Source organism: Saccoglossus kowalevskii, chromosome 6 (assembly GCF_978046115.1).
Source record: "Saccoglossus kowalevskii chromosome 6, keSacKowa6.1, whole genome shotgun sequence".
Classification (NCBI taxonomy): domain Eukaryota; kingdom Metazoa; phylum Hemichordata; class Enteropneusta; family Harrimaniidae; genus Saccoglossus; species Saccoglossus kowalevskii.
In genome coordinates this window covers 36,851,715-36,873,990 of record NC_140646.1, presented here as the reverse complement: position 1 = coordinate 36,873,990, position 22,276 = coordinate 36,851,715, and the positions used below count along the sequence as shown (strand labels likewise).

The window sequence follows — 22,276 nt, the reverse complement described above, 5'->3', positions numbered from 1 at the left end:
GAACAGCTGAAAATTAGCTAATTATCATGCAAATCGGGTAATTAATATGCATGGATTTCAACCCAAACCTGATCAAATCTGTGCATTAGCCCAGAGCATCTATACATAAAGTTTCATTAAAAACCAACATAAGGTTCTTGAGATATCAGTGGAACGAACGGACAGACACACACACATACAGACAGGGTAACTGCGAAGACCATACCATTGTCTGTAATGTGCTGTATATAATTCTATTGGACGCTCAAACTCTATTGGCTGATCCCAATGTAGCGATATGGTTGTAGCAGTTACTGATGTTGACTCTACATTTTCTGGGGCTGCAAATACTGAAAAAATATCAAAGTAATTCTTTAGCTGAACATCAACTTGTTACATGGTTTTACTTTCATTTTAACCAAGACTTTATAAAAAAAGGATAATAATTAAAAATTCAATGATTGCAAAAAAAAAACATTTCAAAATTAATACAAATGAGTGTGTCTGACACAGAAGTAAATTTAGTGTTCCTTTCAGGGTGTTTTTCTTTTGCTATTGATTATTCACACAACAGGTACCGGTAATGCATGTTTTTCAACTTTGTTAATCGGCAATAATTAGGCTTGGTCATTTCTAAATTTTACAAATGTCCATTGTGGTATCACCTGACAAAATAAGCATGACAAGTTCCTGACAAACTTCTGATAGCGTAAATAAAAGAATGTTACGTGTTACATGACATGACAGTATTATTTATCACATATTACTTAGTAGTGTGAATTATGTGATACTTAGATTGACAGTACTGTGTATTACACTTTTATAGCGGCTATCACTCCCTCTGCATTTTCTACCACCGTACTGAGCCGGAGGATGAGAACAGTTACGACTCATTGTTAGGTATCCGCCACCACAGCTAACAGGACAATCTGACCATGATAACCACTGTCCCCAATGACCATTCACTGTAATGAAAAATAATTTTAGCTTTAGAATTTAATTCAATTTTAACCTGATACATAAAGCTGAAATGACTTGAAATCAGTTGCATGATTGTAATAAAAACAAAAACCCACACGGAAGAGAGAGCTTGATGTTAAATATGAAAATCCCTGGCTTCAAGTTGTCTTCAAATTGCTTGGTTTCCATGGAGATTATTATGTGTCATTGAACAAACATTTTGAACAAATGAGTAAAAAAATAAAAGTTAGATTATATATATGTTCTAAGAAGGATTAAAAAGTCAATGTCTTTTGACAGCAGACTTCTTTTTCAAAAACTGCTAATTTTAGGTGCTTCCACTAATAAATCTTGTTAAATTAAATCAGTTAAATATTAGTCAACATTCAAGTTTTAATGTCACTACCATATTGTTCTGAACACCAAAATACTGTAACATATTGCCAGCTAAGCTGATTAGTTTGTATGTGTCACACTTTTGGTATTTAATTTACATTCGTGATTGGGTACACATAACATAGTGGTACATTATACGTGATTGGGCAATGCAAACCAGATGGCGTGTTGCCACTAGCGCATTGATGGTTGAAGCCACCTGGGGCTATGGAATTAATTAACGTATTTAAACTTCACACATGCGTGTAGTCGGATACTTTTGCCAGAGGTTGTTGGACTATTCTTGCCTGTAGATTGGAGAGTAAAATTATCCTGGTAATGACACATAGTGTTTGGATTCCGTTCTTGGTTGTTAATTCTTTTATATTGATTTTAATATAGACATGAAGACCTCCTATGTCACAATAAACTACTAAAGGTTGTAATACATTTTTTTTTTTTTAAACCTGATTTTTGTTGTTAGCTTCATTTGTTGGTTGTCATTTTTGTTGTTAACCGTGCAACAACATTTGCTTATGAATAGAATGAAACACCACAATTTATAACCATTTAAAACCATAACCGTCCTTGCGCACACTCATACTGAAGTCTTGGATAAAGTGGTTACGACTTTCCTGGCTTTTTTGTAAAGTATGAGAACATATGTACTAATAACAGCACACCAGTAAATATGGCCATGCACACTTATGAAAATAACTCCCATACCCCACAAACGTCAGGGCAATGCCATGGCATTTTGTCATAGAATATCACTTACCTGGACATGGGTGTCTATTGCAGTGCCTCCATTCAGTATAGGCATCTTGAGCAGGGCAATCCATACCAGACGCACTGGGTGGTGGATTGGTGCAAGATCTGGCCCTGGCATGCACCCCTCCTGGGTGACAAGTAGCAGTACATAGAGACCATGCTGACCACACCATCTAAAATATTAAAACTGATTGTAAACAGAAATAGATATTTATTGAGAGTTTACTTTATATTATATTTAAACTCTTCCCAGTCAGGAAAAGTATTTTTTCTCTATCAGATATTTTGATATTTTATTTGTGTGTTAAATTTGGGAATTTGTGAGAAAATTTTGATGAACAAATCTACTATATAGCATGCTGTAATCAGCCACTTGTCTATACCTACCAATTTAGACAAACATTCCACATTTTACAAGCATTCCACATTTTAGACAAACATTCCACATTTTAGACAAGCATTCCACATTTTACACAAGCATTCTACATTTTAGACAGACATTCCACATTTTAGACAAACATTTCAAATTTTAGACAAGCATTCCACATTTTACAAGCATTCCACATTTTAGACAAACATTCCACATTTTAGACAGGCATTCCACATTTTAGGCAAACATTCCACATTTTAGACAAACATTCTACACTTTAGACAAACATTCCAAATTTTAGACAAACAATCCACATTTTAGACAAACATTCCACATTTTAGACAGGCATTCCACATTTTAGACAAACATTCCACATTTTAGACAAACATTCCACATTTTAGACAGACATTCCACATTTTAGACAAGCATTCCACATTTTAGACAAGCATTCCACATTTTAGACAAGCCTTCCACATTTTAGACAAGCATTCCACATTTTAGACAAGCATTCCACATTTTAGACAGACATTCCACATTTTAGACAAGCATTCCACATTTTAGACAAGCATTCCACATTTTAGACAAGCATTCCACATTTTAGACAGACATTCCACATTTTAGACAGACATTCCACATTTTAGACAAGCATTCCACATTTTAGACAAGCATTCCACATTTTAGACAAGCATTCCACATTTTAGACAAGCATTCCACATTTTAGACAAACATTCTACAATTTAGACAGACATTCCACATTTTAGACAAACATTCCACATTTTAGACAAGCATTCCACATTTTAGACAAACATTCCACATTTTAGACAAACATTCCACATTTTAGACAAGCATTCCACATTTTAGACAAGCATTCCACATTTTACACAAGCATTCTACATTTTAGACAGACATTCCACATTCTACACTTTAGACAAACATTCCACATTTTAGACAAACATTCCACATTTTAGACAAACATTCCACATTTTAGACAGGCATTCCACATTTTAGACAAGCATTCCACATTTTACACAAGCATTCTACATTTTAGACAGACATTCCACATTCTACACTTTAGACAAACATTCCAAATTTTAGACAAACATTCCACATTTTAGACAAACATTCCACATTTTAGACAGGCATTCCACATTTTAAACAGGCATTCCACATTTTAGACAAACATTCCAAATTTTAGACAAACATTCCACATTTTAGACAGGCATTCCACATTTTAGACAGGCATTCCACATTTTAAACAGGCATTCCACATTTTAGACAAACATTCCACATTTTAGACAGGCATTCCACATTTTAAACAGGCATTCCACATTTTAGACAAACATTCCACATTTTAGACAGGCATTCCACATTTTAGGCAAACATTCCACATTTTAGACAAACATTCTACACTTTAGACAAACATTCCAAATTTTAGACAAACAATCCAAATTTTAGACAAACATTCCACATTTTAGACAGGCATTCCACATTTTAGACAAACATTCCACATTTTAGACAAACATTCCACATTTTAGACAGACATTCCACATTTTAGACAAGCATTCCACATTTTAGACAAGCATTCCACATTTTAGACAAGCCTTCCACATTTTAGACAAGCCTTCCACATTTTAGACAAGCATTCCACATTTTAGACAAGCATTCCACATTTTAGACAAGCATTCCACATTTTAGACAGACATTCCACATTTTAGACAAGCATTCCACATTTTAGACAAGCATTCCACATTTTAGACAAGCATTCCACATTTTAGACAAGCATTCCACATTTTAGACAAACATTCCACATTTTAGACAGACATTCCACATTTTAGACAAGCATTCCACATTTTAGACAAGCATTCCACATTTTAGACAAACATTCCACATTTTAGACAAGCATTCCACATTTTAGACAAACATTCCACATTTTAGACAAACATTCCACATTTTAGACAAGCATTCCACATTTTAGACAAGCATTCCACATTTTAGACAAGCATTCCACATTTTACACAAGCATTCTACATTTTAGACAGACATTCCACATTCTACACTTTAGACAAACATTCCACATTTTAGACAAACATTCCACATTTTAGACAAACATTCCACATTTTAGACAGGCATTCCACATTTTAGACAAGCATTCCACATTTTACACAAGCATTCTACATTTTAGACAGACATTCCACATTCTACACTTTAGACAAACATTCCAAATTTTAGACAAACATTCCACATTTTAGACAAGCATTCCACATTTTAGACAGGCATTCCACATTTTAAACAGGCATTCCACATTTTAGACAAACATTCCAAATTTTAGACAAACATTCCACATTTTAGACAAACATTCCACATTTTAGACAGGCATTCCACATTTTAAACAGGCATTCCACATTTTAGACAAACATTCCAAATTTTAGACAAACATTCCACATTTTAGACAAACATTCCACATTTTAGACAGGCATTCCACATTTTAGACAAACATTCCACATTTTAGACAAACATTCCACATTTTAGACAGACATTCCACATTTTAGACAAACATTCCACATTTTAGACAAGCATTCCACATTTTAGACAAGCATTCTACATATTAGACAGACAGTCCACATTTTAGACAAACATTCCACATTTTAGACAATCATTCCACATTTTAGACAAGCATTCCACATTTTAGACAAGCATTCCACATTTTAGACAAGCCTTCCACATTTTAGACAAGCCTTCCACATTTTAGACAAGCATTCCACATTTTAGACAAGCATTCTACAATTTAGACAGACATTCCACATTTTAGACAAACATTCCACATTTTAGACAAGCATTCCACATTTTAGACAAGCATTCCACATTTTAGACAAACATTCCACATTTTAGGCAAACATTCCAAATTTTAGACAAACATTCCACATTTTAGGCAAACAATCCACATGTTAGACAAACATTCTACACTTTAGACAAACATTCCAAATTTTAGACAAACATTCCACATTTTAGACAGGCATTCCACATTTTAGACAAACATTCCACATTTTAAACAAACATTCCACATTTTAGACAGGCATTCCGCATTTTAGGCAAACATTCCACATTTTAGACAAACATTCTACACTTTAGACAAACATTCCAAATTTTAGACAAACATTCCACATTTTAGACAAACATTCCACATTTTAGGCAAACATTCCACATTTTAGACAAACATTCTACACTTTAGACAAACATTGCTAATTTTAGGCAAACATTCCACATTTTAGACAAACATTCCACATTTTAGACAAACATTCTACACTTTAGACAAACATTCCACATTTTAGACAAACATTCCACATTTTAGACAAGCATTCCACATTTTACACAAGCATTCTACATTTTAGACAGACATTCCACATTTTAGACAAACATTCCACATTTTAGACAAGCATTCCACATTTTACAAGCATTCCACATTTTAGACAAACATTCCACATTTTAGACAGGCATTCCACATTTTAGGCAAACATTCCACATTTTAGACAAACATTCTACACTTTAGACAAACATTCCAAATTTTAGACAAACAATCCACATTTTAGACAAACATTCCACATTTTAGACAGGCATTCCACATTTTAGACAAACATTCCACATTTTATACAAACATTCCACATTTTAGACAGACATTCCACATTTTAGACAAGTATTCCACATTTTAGACAAGCATTCTACAATTTAGACAGACATTCCACATTTTAGACAAACATTCCACATTTTAGACAAGCATTCCACATTTTAGACAAGCATTCCACATTTTAGACAAGCATTCCACATTTTAGGCAAACATTCCACATTTTAGACAAACATTCTACACTTTAGACAAACATTCCAAATTTTAGACAAACATTCCACATTTTAGACAAACATTCCACATTTTAGGCAAACAATCCACATTTTAGAAAAGCATTCCACATTTAACACAAGCATTCTACATTTTAGACAGACATTCCACATTCTACACTTTAGACAAACATTCCAAATTTTAGACAAACATTCCACATTTTAGACAAACATTCCACATTTTAGACAGGCATTCCACATTTTAGACAGGCATTCCACATTTTAGACAAACATTCTACACTTTGGACAAACATTCCAAATTTTAGGCAAACATTCCACATTTTAGACAAACATTCCACATTTTAGGCAAACAATCCACATTTTAGAAAAGCATTCCACATTTTACACAAGCATTCTACATTGTAGACAAACATTCCAAATTTTAGGCAAACATTCCACATTTTAGACAAACATTCCACATTTTAGACAAACATTCCACATTTTAGACAAGCATTCCACATTTTAGACAAGCATTCCACATTTTAGACAAGCATTCCACATTTTAGACAAGCATTCCACATTTTACACAAGCATTCTACATTTTAGACAGACATTCCACATTTTAGACAAACATTCCACATTTTAGACAAGCATTCCACATTTTAGACAAGCATTCCACATTTTAGATAGGCATTCCACATTTTAGACAAACATTCCACATTTTAGACAAACATTCCACATTTTACATAAGCATTCTACATTTTAGACAGACATTTCACATTTTAGACAATCATTCCACATTTTAGACAAGCATTCCACATTTTAGACAGGCATTCCACATTTTAGACAGGCATTCCACATTTTAGGCAAACATTCCACATTTTACACAAGCATTCTGCATTTTAGATAGGCATTCCACATTTTAGACAAACATTCCATATTTTAGACAAACATTCCACATTTTAGACAAACATTCCACATTTTAGGCAAACATTCCACATTTTACACAAGCATTCTACATTTTAGACAGGCATTCTACATTTTACACAAGCATTCTACATTTTAGACAAACATTCCAAATTTTAGACAAGCATTCCACATTTTAGACAGGCATTCCACAGATACAAAATTTGATTGAACAGGCAGCATTTTTATTTTGTTACAAAACATCCATAAATATAAGCTGAAAAAAAGGATTTTGCTTTAATACTGAGTTTGTGTGATTACTCGTACAGGGTACAGTGGCCTAGCCTTAATATTGAGTCTGTGGAATACTCGTACAGGGTATAGTGGCTTTGGGCTTAACATTGTGTCTGTAGCATTACTCGTACAAGGTCAACATTGAGCCAAAATACCAAACTTTCACATACCGTACTTCCCCGAGTATAAGCCCCTCCCCGAGTATAGGCCCAGGGTGTTTTTATCGGGCGTCGACGACATTTATTAAAACATGCATGTAAAAAGTGTATTTCATTGCATAAAAATCATGATTGGTACGATAGTTTGGCTCCAGCTTTTACGAGAAAACTCGCATTAATTTCAAAGTGCACGGCAGGCGAACATACATAGTTTGCACGTTTTCTATTCTGTTATTTACTCGGGATCAACTCCGATGTTGCAATACTGAAATAATCCACATTTTTTTTGAGTAGTAGTTTTCCAAACGGCAAAAATGTGATCGTCAAGTTGTGAAACTTGGCCACTATCATTGTTTTACTTTTCCGAATAATCTTGTCCATTGAAATTATCGGGAATGGGGTGTGAACGAGCAAAATATTTTTCGACAAGACTTGTTGGCGGCCGTGAAAGGTTTAAATACTCACCTTTCGAAAATTGCGAATCAGCAGCTTGTAGGGAAAAAAGTCACCGTTTTTTGTCAAAATCAGTGTTAACAGATCGCATTTTGACATCGTGGTAATACACTTCCGCATTGCGTTGATAAAAAATATTCAATAATCGGAAAACTACGACTGTATGACAGAGCATTTTCATTGGTTAACAAAAGACGTGACCTGTTAGATCAAAGGAAGTTGTTCAGGTCAAATTATGAATAGCTTTGTATCGAGAGTTTGCGTACGATCTTGCCTTCGACCGTTTCCCACAGACCCAACCCATTTTTGCACCGTAAATTCAGACGGTATGTGAACTGTATTGTAATAAAATGTTTGTTTATTGTTCATATTTGTTTCTTCATTGTAAAAAGCGTTGTTAAAATTAATGATGGCTCATTTCGCATTTTTGTTTTCTCAAAAAGACGTAACATTCCCCCCGAGACCGGCGCTGTGAACAAAAAATGTAATTTGGATAATGTTTTAGACTGGAAAGATGGCTACAGTTTTAAACGCACCAAACAATTATTTTTCTGAGGGGGTCCTCGAGTATAAGCCCACCCTTATTTTTTTCGATTTTTGATGTTCAGGCCCATGGGTTTATACTCAGGGAAGTACGGTATAATATGTTTGGGTATCATGAAGCCATTAATCGCTAACATTTATTCATAGAAAAATCCCTTGCATACCAACGCCTCATTAAACAAAAACCACATTTTAAAATCATCATCAAATTCAGGAGCCAATCAACAGTCTTATAGTTAAACGGCATTCCAAAAAATCTATTTCTAAAAATGTTAGCCATATGCAAGATGGCAATGCCTATACAATAAACACCGATAAATTAATCGCACTTATTTTTTTTTTTTATGATTATTATTACAAATACTTATTTATTTCTTAGAAGATAAATACATGACATTGTACAGAAAAGGAAAAGTATACCATCGCATTTATTTTATCACTTTTAAACTGGCTGACTGTGGCTGAATTATGAGCTACTCAACATGGCATGCTAATTCAGAAAAACCTCACCTGAACAAGCTTGTGTGTTTCATTTCTTTATTTGTACATTTCTACCAGGACACGGTTTGCCACCGTATGTGGGCTCCGGATCAGTACAAGATCTGTACCGAGTTTTGGTTCCTCCGCCACAAGTCTTGGTTCCTCCGCCACAAGTCTTGGTTCCTCCGCCACAAGTCTTGGTTCCTCCGCCACAAGTCTTGGTTCCTCCGCCACAAGTCTTGGTTCCTCCGCCACAAGTCTTGGTACATGGTAAGAACTCAAACCAATCACTCCAACCGCCATTAACTGCAAAAAAAAAGAGAAGTGAAACAAGTGTTTCCGGTAACAATGATCACTGCATAGCTTGTGTGGCTGCATTTTAGAATCAAAGTCACATGATACAATAACTGTGATACATTATTAAATAATTCCTGCTGTAGATCATCAGTTCAAACATCATGAAGAGTCAAAGCTAATTTATCTCTGACAAATTTGATATGCAGATGAAAATATATGGTGTGTTGCTATGGATACGGTCATGTTTACAAGGCACCCAAAAAGATCTTTATAAACACGATTAACCATCAACCACATTCTGTGGAAATGCTATTTTCTGTGTGGTTGCTATGAACTTGCCTGGTTGCAATGCACATGCCTGGTTACTGGAGACACACTCATAAGAAAATAGAATGACTTATTAAGTATGAAACTATAAAAGCCTATATCAAGCTGTGCCAGACATGACTTAATTATCGACTCAACCAGTGATCAGCGTACTGATGTAGCAATCAACAATGTAAAATACAAAATGAGTTGAGAAAGGATAGTTAATTATTAAACATGTATGTACAGAAATATGTATATTAACTCTGAGCAGCATGATTTTTGCTGTCATATTGTGCCTATTTTTCTATATTTTTCCAAAAAATTTTGAACAATATGAACATAATTTTTAATAGCTACAGGTCTTAAATTACGTAAAGAAATATGTGAGTTATAAGTTATGAATAACAGCAAAAATTTATTTTGGCATTCAAAAGAATAATTAAAACAATGTAGTATAAGAATGGACAAAATAGAAATGTACCAGCTAGATAATATAAGTGACATGCATACTATATTTGTAAATAATGACAAATGTAGATTGCAGTCAACTCTGATGTCACAAAATATTTATTCACCTCCACACGGCATTGTGTTACATGGTAAGATTTCATTTGCATTGCCGACACAATCTTTGCCACCGTGCAATGGCGCTGGGTTCGTGCAGCTACGTGTACGATTTATAAAGTCTCCTCCACACAGGACAGCACATTCAGTCCAATAAGTAAAAGCAGTCCAATTACCATCAACTAAAAATATAAATTAAATAAATAAACGCATGAACAACAAAGTCATCTGGATCAGGTTCACAATATCACACACAAAAAACATAACAGGATGAAAAGCTCTAAGAGTTACCCTCTATAATTATTAACTATAAATTTAAATGTAATCGGGTTCATGTTTTTTGAACAAGTGATTACTTCAAGTAAAAATAATCACCAAAAAATAGTAGACATTGGAACTAAGTGACTAAATCTGAATGAAATGACACCTAACACAAACAAATTTAACAAAATCACAAAAAACTTGCAAATTAACAAATGAAATGTGGATATTGTCAGAGCACCTCCAAATTGGGTCAAACACAACTACAGTCAAGTTATGTTTGAATAGTTTTGGACATAATTTCCCATTGGCTCTGCATCTCGAAAAAAGTTATTGAAAAAAAAAACAGTGTTCAATGATACCAACCTTGACAGTGTTCAATGTTACCAACCTGAACAGTGTTCAATGTTACCAACCTGAACAGTGTTCAATGATATCAACCTTGACAGTGTTCAATGTTACCAACCTGAACAGTGTTCAATGTTATCAACCTTGACAGTGTTCAATGTTATCAACCTGAACAGTGTTCAATGTTATCAACCTGAACAGTGTTCAATGATATCAACCTTGACAGTGTTCAATGTTATCAACCTGAACAGTGTTCAATGTTATCAACCTTGACAGTGTTCACTGTTATCAACCTTGACAGTGTTCAATGATATCAACCTTGACAGTGTTCAATGATATCAACCTTGACAGTGTTCAATGATATCAACCTTGACAGTGTTCAATGATATCAACCTTGACAGTGTTCAATGTTATCAACCTGAACAGTGTTCAATGTTACCAACCTTGACAGTGTTCAATGATATCAACCTTGACAGTGTTCAATGATATCAACCTTGACAGTGCTCAATGATATCAACCTTGACAGTGTTAAATGTTATCAACCCGGACAGTGTTCAATGATATCAACCTTGACAGTGTTCAATGTTATCAACCTGGACAGTGTTCAATGATATCAACCTTGACAGTGTCCAATGATATCAACCTTGACAGTGTCCAATGTTACCAGCCTTGACAGTGTCCAATGTTACCAACCTTGACAGTGTCCAATGTTACCAACCTTGACAGTGTCCAATGTTACCAACCTTGACAGTGTTCAATGTTAACAACCTGGACAGTGTTCAATGATATCAACCTTGACAGTGTCCAATGATACCAACCTGGACAGTGTTTAATGTTAGCAACCTGAACAGTGTTCAATGTTACCAACCTGAACAGTGTTCAATGTTACCAACCTTGACAGTGTTCAATGTTATCAACCTGGAAGTGTTCAATATTACCAACCTGAACAGTGTTCAATGTTACCAACCTTGTCAGTGTTCAATGTTATCAACCTTGACAGTGTTCAATGTTATCAACCTTGACAGTGTTCAATGTTATCAACCTTGACAGTGTTCAATGTTATCAACCTTGGCAGTGTTCAATGTTATCAACCTTGGCAGTGTTCAATGTTATCAACCTTGACAGTGTTCAATGATACTAACCTTGACAGTGTTCAATGTTACCAACCTGAACAGTGTTCAATGTTACCAACCTGAACAGTGTTCAATGATATCAACCTTGACAGAGTTCAATGTTACCAACCTGAACAGTGTTCAATGTTATCAACCTTGACAGTGTTTAATGTTATCAACCTGAACAGTGGTCAATGTTATCAACCTTGACAATGTTCAATGTTATCAACCTGAACAGTGTTCAATGATATCAACCTTGACAGTGTCCAATGATATCAACCTTGACAGTGTCCAATGTTACCAGCCTTGACAGTGTCCAATGTTACCAACCTTGACAGTGTCCAATGTTACCAACCTTGAGTGTTCAATGTTATCAACCTTGAGAGTGTTCAATGTTATCAACCTGAACAGTGTTCAATGTTACCAACCTGAAGTGTTCAATGTTACCAACCTGAAGTGTTCAATGTTAACAACCTGGACAGTGTTCAATGATATCAACCTTGACAGTGTCCAATGATACCAACCTGGACAGTGTTTAATGTTAGCAACCTGAACAGTGTTCAATGTTACCATCCTGAACAGTGTTCAATGTTATCAACCTGAACAGTGTTCAATGTTACTAACCTGAACAGTGTTTAATGTTACCAACCTGAACAGTGTTCAATTTTACCAACCTGAACAGTGTCCAATGTTATCAACCTTGAGTGTTCAATGTTATCAACCTTGAGAGTGTTCAATGTTATCAACCTGAACAGTGTTCAATGTTACCAACCTGAAGTGTTCAATGTTACCAACCTGAAGTGTTCAATGTTATCAACCTTGACAGTGTTCAATGTTATCAACCTGAACAGTGTTCAATGTTATCAACCTTGGCAGTGTTCAATGTTACCAACCTTGACAGTGTCCAATGTTACCAACCTGGAAGTGTCCAATGTTACCAACCTGGAAGTGTTCAATGATACCAACCTTGACAGTGTCCAATGTTACCAACCTGAACAGTGTCTAATGTTATCAACCTTGACAGTGTTCAATGATATCAACCTTGACAGTGTCCAATGATACCAACCTTGACAGTGTCCAATGTTACCAACCTGGAAGTGTTCAATGATACCAACCTTGACAGTGTCCAATGTTACCAACCTTGACAGTGTCAAATGTTACCAACCTGGACAGTGTCCAATGTTACCAACCTGGACAGTGTTTAATGTTAGCAACCTGGACAGTGTCCAATGTTACCAACCTGGACAGTGTTTAATGTTAGCAACCTGGACAGTGTTCAATGTTATCAACCTGAACAGTGTTCAATGTTATCAACCTGAACAGTGTTCAATGTTACCAACCTGAACAGTGTTTAATGTTACCAACCTGAACAGTGTTCAATGTTACCAACCTGCACAGTGTCCAATGTTATCAACCTTGACAGTGTTCAATGTTATCAACCTTGACAGTGTTCAATGTTATTAACCTGAACAGTGTTCAATGTTACCAACCTGAAGTGTTCAATGTTACCAACCTGAAGTGTTCAATGTTATCAACCTTGACAGTGTTCAATGTTATCAACCTTGACAGTGTTCAATGTTACCAACCTGAACAGTGTTCAATGATATCAACTTTGATAGTGTTCAACGTTATCAACCTTGACAGTGTTCAATGTTACCAACCTGAACAGTGTTCAATGATATCAACTTTGATAGTGTTCAACGTTACCAACCTTGACAGTGTTCAATGTTACCAACCTGGAAGTGTTCAATGTTACCAACCTTGACAGTGTTCAATGCTACCAACCTGAACAGTGTTCAATGTTACCAACCTTGACAGTGTTCAATGTTATCAACCTGGACAGTGTTCAATGTTATCAACCTTGACAGTGTTCAATGTTATCAACCTTGACAGTGTTCAATGTTATCAACCTTGAGAGTGTTCAATGTTATCAACCTAGACAGTGTTCAATGATATCAACCTTGACAGTGTTCAATGTTACCAACCTTGACATTGTTTAATGTTACCAACCTGGGCAGTGTTCAAGTTCACCCATGCATGTTTCTGCTTGATTTAGGTTTTCTGGAATGTGGAATCCTGGACAATTATTTCCACCATATTCAGGAGCTGGATTGCTACAATCACGGTTGCGTCTCTGTGTGCCAAACTCACAAGTTACAGAGCAATCAGTCCATTGTGTCCACTCAGCCCATTGTCCATCAACTGTAAAAAGACATGATATAACAATTAAAACACTTACAAATTAATAACTTTTTTGTTTATTTCAAACAAAATGAATATAATATGCAAATTGGTTGTTATGAAGTATGGATGTAAAAACAATCAAACGTAGGTAATTTTTTCACTGCTATTAGTTTCATACTTCAAACATATCAATATTTCATGTTTTGTTACACAGGAGGGGAGTCAACTGCAAAATTTGTTACAGCATTAATAGTTAATAGATCAGTAAGCTATAGATATGTCATAAAGAACAAGTCATTGTCAATTACATAGTCTCCATTTGTGTTTGGCTGACACAAAATTATGTCCATCAAGTAATGTCTGAAAAATGGTAATGGTGGAAATGGTGCAGAACGAATGTCTGTTGGTAACTGATTCCATAATGACGGAGAAGCATGTGAGAATGAGCGATCGCCATATGTCTTGAATCTGGTTCTGGGCACTGTAAGTGTAGATGTATTACTTGAACGAAGAGTTCTACCACGTTGACGGAGTTGAATAATGGTGATTTAGCATTTTTAAATCACTTCTGACCATCAGTCAAGCGAATTGAATTGAAATGCAAAAGAAACATAAGTGCTGCTGTATCTTTTGAATGACATGGTTAATGAGTGTCCGAGATATGACAGACTGACAGACGATTGGACAGAAATGACATAAATTAATTTTGTTTTCAGACGTTTCCAAATGGGGAATAAAAATAAACAAGTGTTTTTTCACCATCATGCAGTTTAATAGCAGTTGTGGTACGAGATTAAAATTAAAGATATGTATAGATAATTGTACGGGTTCGAGTAGGTTTACAATTCTAAACTTCACTGTTGTGGGTAGAATGTTGTAAACTTCACGAGGCCAAATATTTCATTGAGTGACGTGGTGTTACGTATCATATGTAAATTAGTAAACCTTCACGGTTACATTGATATTCAAATTAGTAAACCTTACAGTTTTATTCATGTTAATTAAATCTATTCATAAAACTGTAAGTTTTACTAATTTGAATATCAATGTAACCGTGAAGGTTTACTAATCTGCATAAGAACAATAGGTGTTACAGTAATAAATGAACGCTGAGAACAATGGTACATGTAACCTAGAGTGGTATAAATCATAATAGTGACTATTTGTATAATACATATACATACATTTTTCATCACAGTCATGAAAGCGATACCGGGAATCGCAATCAACAGGTTAAAATGAAAGTATGGTGACTAATAATATTGTACTTCAATAATTTGGGTAAATTTAGCAATTTACTGACAATTGGCGGGCAGTACTTACTCCGACACCATGTATTCCCACACGTTGTGTCAACATCTGTACTGTTACCAGGACAATCAAGACCTCCAAATGCTGGGGACGGATTAAAACACATTCGATTTCTGGTTCGGGTTCCACCACCACATGTTCTGGAACACTCCATTCAGCCCAGCCACCATTTACTGAAAAAAAAGTACAGCTGCTTCAATGAGAGCCAACAAAACTTTCCATACAAAGCATCTTTTCAAAAAAAACACTTATTCATCTAATATTAATGATCATTTACTTACTTGAACAAGGTAAAGAATTACAACTACCAGTTTGGTCTGATATATCTGGACAGTCGGCACCACCAAATGCTGGAGCTGGATTGGTACAGGTTCTCATACGTGTCCAGCTACCACCTCCACACTCCATGGTGCATTCACTCCATTCAGCCCAAGGGGACCAGTTACCATCTACCGAACAGGGATCCAGACCACAGGAAACCAGATCACTGCTACCACCTATGCAATCTTCTCCACCGAGCTGTGGTGCCGGATTGTTACACTCACATGTACGACTCCTAGACTGGTCACCACTCTGTCCGCTGCGTCCATTCCGACCACCGTCCATCAAAGGAACACGGATCTCCACACGACTTCAATTTTTGTTTTCACATTTTGTAATGCATTATAGTGATATCAACTGTATAGTCAGCAGCAAGAAACATAGTACTTATCAACAGAAAAACAGAATGTTTCCCAGACTGTTCAGTAATGATGACAAATGTATGCTGTGTAATATATGTCAGATTATTGACATTAATCATTATCAGGAGTATGATTGGAAGCAGGCTTTTATTCATAAAAAAACAGGCCATGAATGGCACAGTCCCCGTTAGTTATCAAACTTAAGATATAGGTTCTGACAGATGCACACACACATAGATGCACGGACACGCGCAATGAGGTCAATCCATAAGTCCTAGTTTTTGGACTGCGTTTGGATTGCAACAAAATTTGTTCCTGCTTGGAAAACTTGTGCTAATCCTGAATTTGTTCAGCAACAACATTCGTTCAAAAATGAATTCAAAATAGAACAGCAGTTAACACAAATTAAAGACCCCCCACTATAGAAAAAGTATCTGTAAATTCAGGATAAGTGACCATGGTCTAATGATAGAGAAGGGTAGGCATGTTAGACCAAAAATAAAGTTTGAAGAAAGGGTATGCAAAAAGTGTGATACGGATGCAGTGGAAGATGAATTCCATTTCCTGATTGATTGTCATAAAAATGCAAGATGTAAGCTGTTTGGAAAAATTGCTTATATATACATCCATATTTTAACTTGATGAAACCAGATGACAAGTTGATATACATTATGAGCAATGTAGATAAGGAACTTGCGAACTATATTAGAGAATGTGGTGCATTTTAAATATATATATCAATATTTCATAATTTTAAATATGTATTTATTTAAACTACATATTTATTTCTTCCTTTGTTTTTAAATTTTTTTTTTTTAATTTTAATTATTAGTTTAGCACTTGACTGTATGTTCTCTTCAAACAGAATGATGTCAATAAAGTATTATTATTATTTAAAGTGCGCCCTCTACGGCAATTTGACATTCTCTTCATTTTGAACAGCAGCTGTTGGATAAATATTTTCAATGAGCGTCAAATGAGATCCTTGTATTGACAGAGTTCAAATATGTGAGCTCTCAGTAGAATCATGCACAGGTTTTGGGGAGTACAATATTTGCTTTAATAGTAGCACATGTGCTCACATATTTCTAAGATAAAATAGGTGAGAGTTAACAGCCAATTGGACATGCACGTCAAATAGAACAAATACGGGATGTTTACATCACATGTAATGATGGCGAAGAAGGAAAATACTAGAGTATGGCTGTGTGCAGCCCCCAAAAGCAATATGTTGTTATTATATATCTCCATTATATTTGTTCATTAAGTGTAAATGCTGTGGAGACGAACATTCTGCTCAGAAATGTAGACACTAAATGTTACAACTGGAAGAAAGGACATATCAAATCTGTTTGCCGATCATCAGTGAAATTAAATCAGAACTGCGTGAGCTCTAATAATGATGATTTTGAGACAGTGTCTAATACAATGTATAACATTCAGGTACAGAATGAGTGCAAGCGTACTTTTTCACTATATTTAGTTCAAGTAAATGTGGGGAATACAAGTATTGATACGGAAATCGATACTGGGGCTTCTAGGTCTACGGTTAGTGACGTAGTTTGTCGAGCCAAATTGAGTATGTATCCTTTGTTGAAAAGCAATGTTGTACTTCGTAGTTATAGTGGAGAGGAGGTTCCCATTTTGGGGGGTTAACAAAGTTCCAGTCAGTGTTCCAGTGTTCCTACTGTCCATGTGCCAATAGTGCAAGGGAAAATTTGTGTGTGCAGCGACTATAAACGCATCAATAATTTAATTGAGGATGATGACTACAAGTTACCGAATTCTCAAGATTTATTTGCTAAACTTGCACAGAATGGCATTGGACCTAAAGTGTATTCTGTTCTTGATTTATCGGGGGCATTCAATCAGCTGTTTTTGGACGACAAATCAGCTGCGCTTCTGGTTATGAACACAAATAAAAGTCTACTTGCACCTCAATGATTGTGTTTTGGGGTGAAAACTGCTCCAGTAATATGTCAAGCAACTATGGACAAGATTTTATCCAGTATACAAAAAGTGTTTTGTTACATTGATGATATTTTGATAGCGACGGACATGCATGAGCAGCATACGCGTAAGCTTATTGAGGTTTTTAAACGTTTAGACAAGTTTAATGTACGACTCAATCGTGAGAAATTTTTGAAGCCATCAATCAAATATTTGAAACATATACTCACCGCAGATTGTATCAAACCAATGTGTCTGAGTTGAAATCATTCTTAGGATTAATGAACTACTATGGAAAATTTGTACAAAATCTTAGCTCAAAATTACATCCGCTCTATTCACTGTTACACCACTCCATGGAATGAGATTGGAATGTAAAATGTGAAGAAGCATTCACATATGCCAAAAACATGCTGGTTAGTGGCCATGTATTAGTGCATTACAACCCTTCAAAACTGCTAATATTAAGTGTAGATGCCAACTCACATGGGTTGGGTGCCGTTCTGAGTCATAAATAAACCTATTGCTATGCATCGCGAACATTGGCAGCGGCTGATAAAAAAACTATGCTCAAATTGACAAAGAAGGTTTGGAGTTTGGAGTAAAGAAATTTCATCGTACCGTTTCTTTATGGTAGAGAATTCACACTCATTACCGACCATCAACCGTTGACACATATTTTTGGACAGAAAGCTGGAATACCCCCTCTCGCTGTTGCGGGAATGCAGAGGTGGAATTTGCTTTTGTTAAGTTATCAATACAAAATAGTCAATAGATCATTAGAATAAAATGCTAATGCTGATTTACTTAGTAGATTACCGTTGTCTACAGTTACTGCAGACCTAGATGAGAAGAGTGTACATCAAGTGACAGTAGATGAGTTACCTGTCACTGCCAAACAAATCGCTGAACAAACGCGGAAAGATACCATATTGTCAAAAGTATTAGATTATACATTGTCTAGATGGCCGAACCATACAGATAACGAGGCCATCAAATCATAATTCATGAGGCGACATGAACTCACTCTCGAAGATGCACAGCGCACACACATGTTACCGGGGTAGGTGAACTTCCAGGTATGTCTTGTATGAAAGCGCTGGCACGGTCGTTCGTGTGCTGGCCTGGTATCGACCAGGATATTGAAAATGTTGTAAGAAAATGTTGTAATAAATGTATTGAAAATCATAATATTCCTAAAAAGGTTCCCCTTATATTGTGGCCTTCGGCTACGAAACCTTGGCAAAGAATTCATATTGATTTTGCTGAAATAAATGGTCAATTATTTCTACTGGTGGTAGACAGTAATTCCAAATGGCTAGAATCATTTCCCATGAGTAGTACCACTTGAACTGCAACAATCAATGTACTGCGATCTCTATTTGTCAGATATGGATTACCACTCCAACGTGTGAGTGATAACAGACCACAATTAACGTTACGCAATAAAAAGTGACACTTCACCGCTAACCTACAACCTGATAACTTGTCTGTGTGTCTCCCCTCTTTATTCTGATACGTGAACATTCATGTAATTAAGTTTACTTTGTAGCAACAAGCTACAAAACTCGCCCCAGCCCTCAAGATTTATTCACTCATTTTCACCAACACTATTGTTTTGTAGACTACAGCTCTGCTGTTTCTACCATATATTCATATATTAACACAATGCCAGTAATTACAGCCTCTGTCTTAAGGTAGAGATGCAGTTTATTTGGCTTGCTTTTTAATTGAGTAATTAGACAATGAAGATGGTATTATATATCCAACATGTTATATATTTTCTGAAAGCTTATTATACAAAGTTTGTAAAATTTGTCTTTATTTTAAATATCCAGAATGCGTTTTTGATTTTGGGTCAAAAATATGCTTTTTTGGACAAAAGTGGTTTAAAAAAAATTAGCTTAAAAACTTCAAGTCCGTTTGTGGGTAAAATTACATCACTGGATACCTTGGTATACTACTAATTCAAATGCGTCCACTCATCTCTCTAACGACTTTCAAAGTCGCACAGCATGACCTCAAAGTTCACTCTTTTCTATTTTTGCATAATTTATATATCCATGTTAATTGCGGACTTGTTATTTTTGTTCCACTTGCCGTAATAAACTGTCCGGACGCATTTTGAAGGGGGAACACCTTGTCAATAATATGTGAAAATTTCGAGGCAAATGGCCAAAGCGTCTATCAGCTATTTTAATTTAAAACCCAAGAATTCACCAAAAATAGAAGACGAGAAAAAGGCTAATTTGCATATTTGCGCGTTAAACCGGGAATAACTGCCTTGTCATACTTTGTCATACTTTCTAGACTACTGAAATTGAAAGTTGACGTATAGACATAGACATTTTATGTAAAATCGTTGGACCAGAACAACTGCTCTTGAATATATAAATCAGAAACACGTCATTCATACCAGTGTTTTGATGGGGTCGGTAAAAACACGTGGCAATGCCCAGTAAATATGACGTCATCACATGAATTATTAAACAGGGGGAGGTCCTAGGAAGGTGACCTTTTATCACGATCAAAACATCATGGCTTCTCTTCGATGTATTTTCAATAAAAAATCTACGAGTATTTCAGAGCCTATGGTTTACCGTGAAGAGTACAAAGTGGGATATTAAATTATTTATCCTTGATGATTTTATGTAGTATTGAGAACCAACTCCAGGAAGCGAACGCACAATAATGAATAATCGCGTAATCCTAGAATCGAAACGCGAGGCACAGAAGTTTTTTTTTCATCGTTTCCAATCCCATTTTTCCCACTGCAACATATTTGTTAAAAGAAATATTTGAATTATGTTCGTTTTTTAAGGAGGCATTTTTTTATTTTTCCGATTTTGGCAACGCCTTATTCAGGGATTTTCTAAGACAGTCGCAGACAATCAGTGCACGGATGTACGTACAAAACATGCTGTTGTACTACCGGCGACGGTCGCCTGCAAGAAGAGAGCTCCAGCTCCTAACGTAAAAGTTTTAAAATTTCGACCGGTTTTAAATAATTTGTATTGGAAATCTGACATGTTTTAAGAGTGCAAAATTAAGGTGCATTCAAGTTTTCGAGCGGTCGAATTTTTCTGAATAGAAATCGGCAAATGAAAAAAATAGGAGTGCTAAACAGTGTGCTTCGATAGTTTAAAAAAATGGAATGTTCGTCAAATTGACGTAAACTTCCCCATTTTTCACGGAAAAAGCAAAGGTCGTGGCCGAGTTGCAGGCTAAAAAACTCAAAAATCAAAATAAAATCATCAATCAGTAAGTAATATGACAAGGAAAACAAAACATCAGACGCGGAGAAGCGGTCAGCGCGTCAAAAGAGTTGTTACCGTAATGTATCAAATTACCTCTCTCTGTGATTTTTTTTTCATTGAAATTATTTGGTTGTTTTCAATTAATTTCAGCGTACCTCTGCAATTTATTTTAGCATTGTCAAAACTTGCGAATGATCGTAGTAGAGGTATCCATTGGCCAAAACGTACACAAAAGTTTGTATCTCCCCGACCCAGTGCAATATATCCGGTTAGAATCAAAGCTCACGTGTCCCTTATTTGAGGGACCAGATTCTGCCGTAAATTCGGGATGGGATTTAGAAAATAAAATAAAATGGGACTTTTAAGGTGTATTTTGGCGTCATTTTCGGATATTTCAATCATTCCTGATGCCTAAAATAGTCTAAGTTTTACCGTAGTCATTGACGCCGATTCAAGAGTATGATGTTTATTGTGACTAGCGTGAATGGGTAAGCTTCGTTTCGACAATGAGCAGTTATCACTGTAAACAATGTTAAATTATTCTTCACATGCTCAGTTTATTTTTTGAGAACAATTATTTAAAATAAAATCTCTCAGTCAATCAGAAACTCGGATTCATGCCTTCAGGGAAAGTCATGTTTGGACGCTCACATCAATTTTGTTTTTCGTTCGGTGAGCTGATTGATGCCTTCAGTGTAGCTTTTGCCTCTTCCGACATAGAAATCATCTGAATCTTCTTTCTACCTCTCTTTCTTTTCTCACCATGCATAATGTAATGATAAAAATTAGGAAAAAACACTGAGGAAATATAATGTTTGGTTTGCTAGCGAGCGAGAACTGATTTGAGAATAATTGCACATGCGCGTGAATTGAATGAACTATG

General features: G+C 35.6%; 1 pseudogene; it reads right to left on the bottom strand.

The window, feature by feature from the left end:
• Positions 1–18,670, bottom strand: part of LOC144359970 (coadhesin-like) — a 32,615-nt pseudogene extending 13,945 nt beyond the window's left edge.
• Between the last annotated feature and the right edge of the window lie 3,606 nt (positions 18,671–22,276).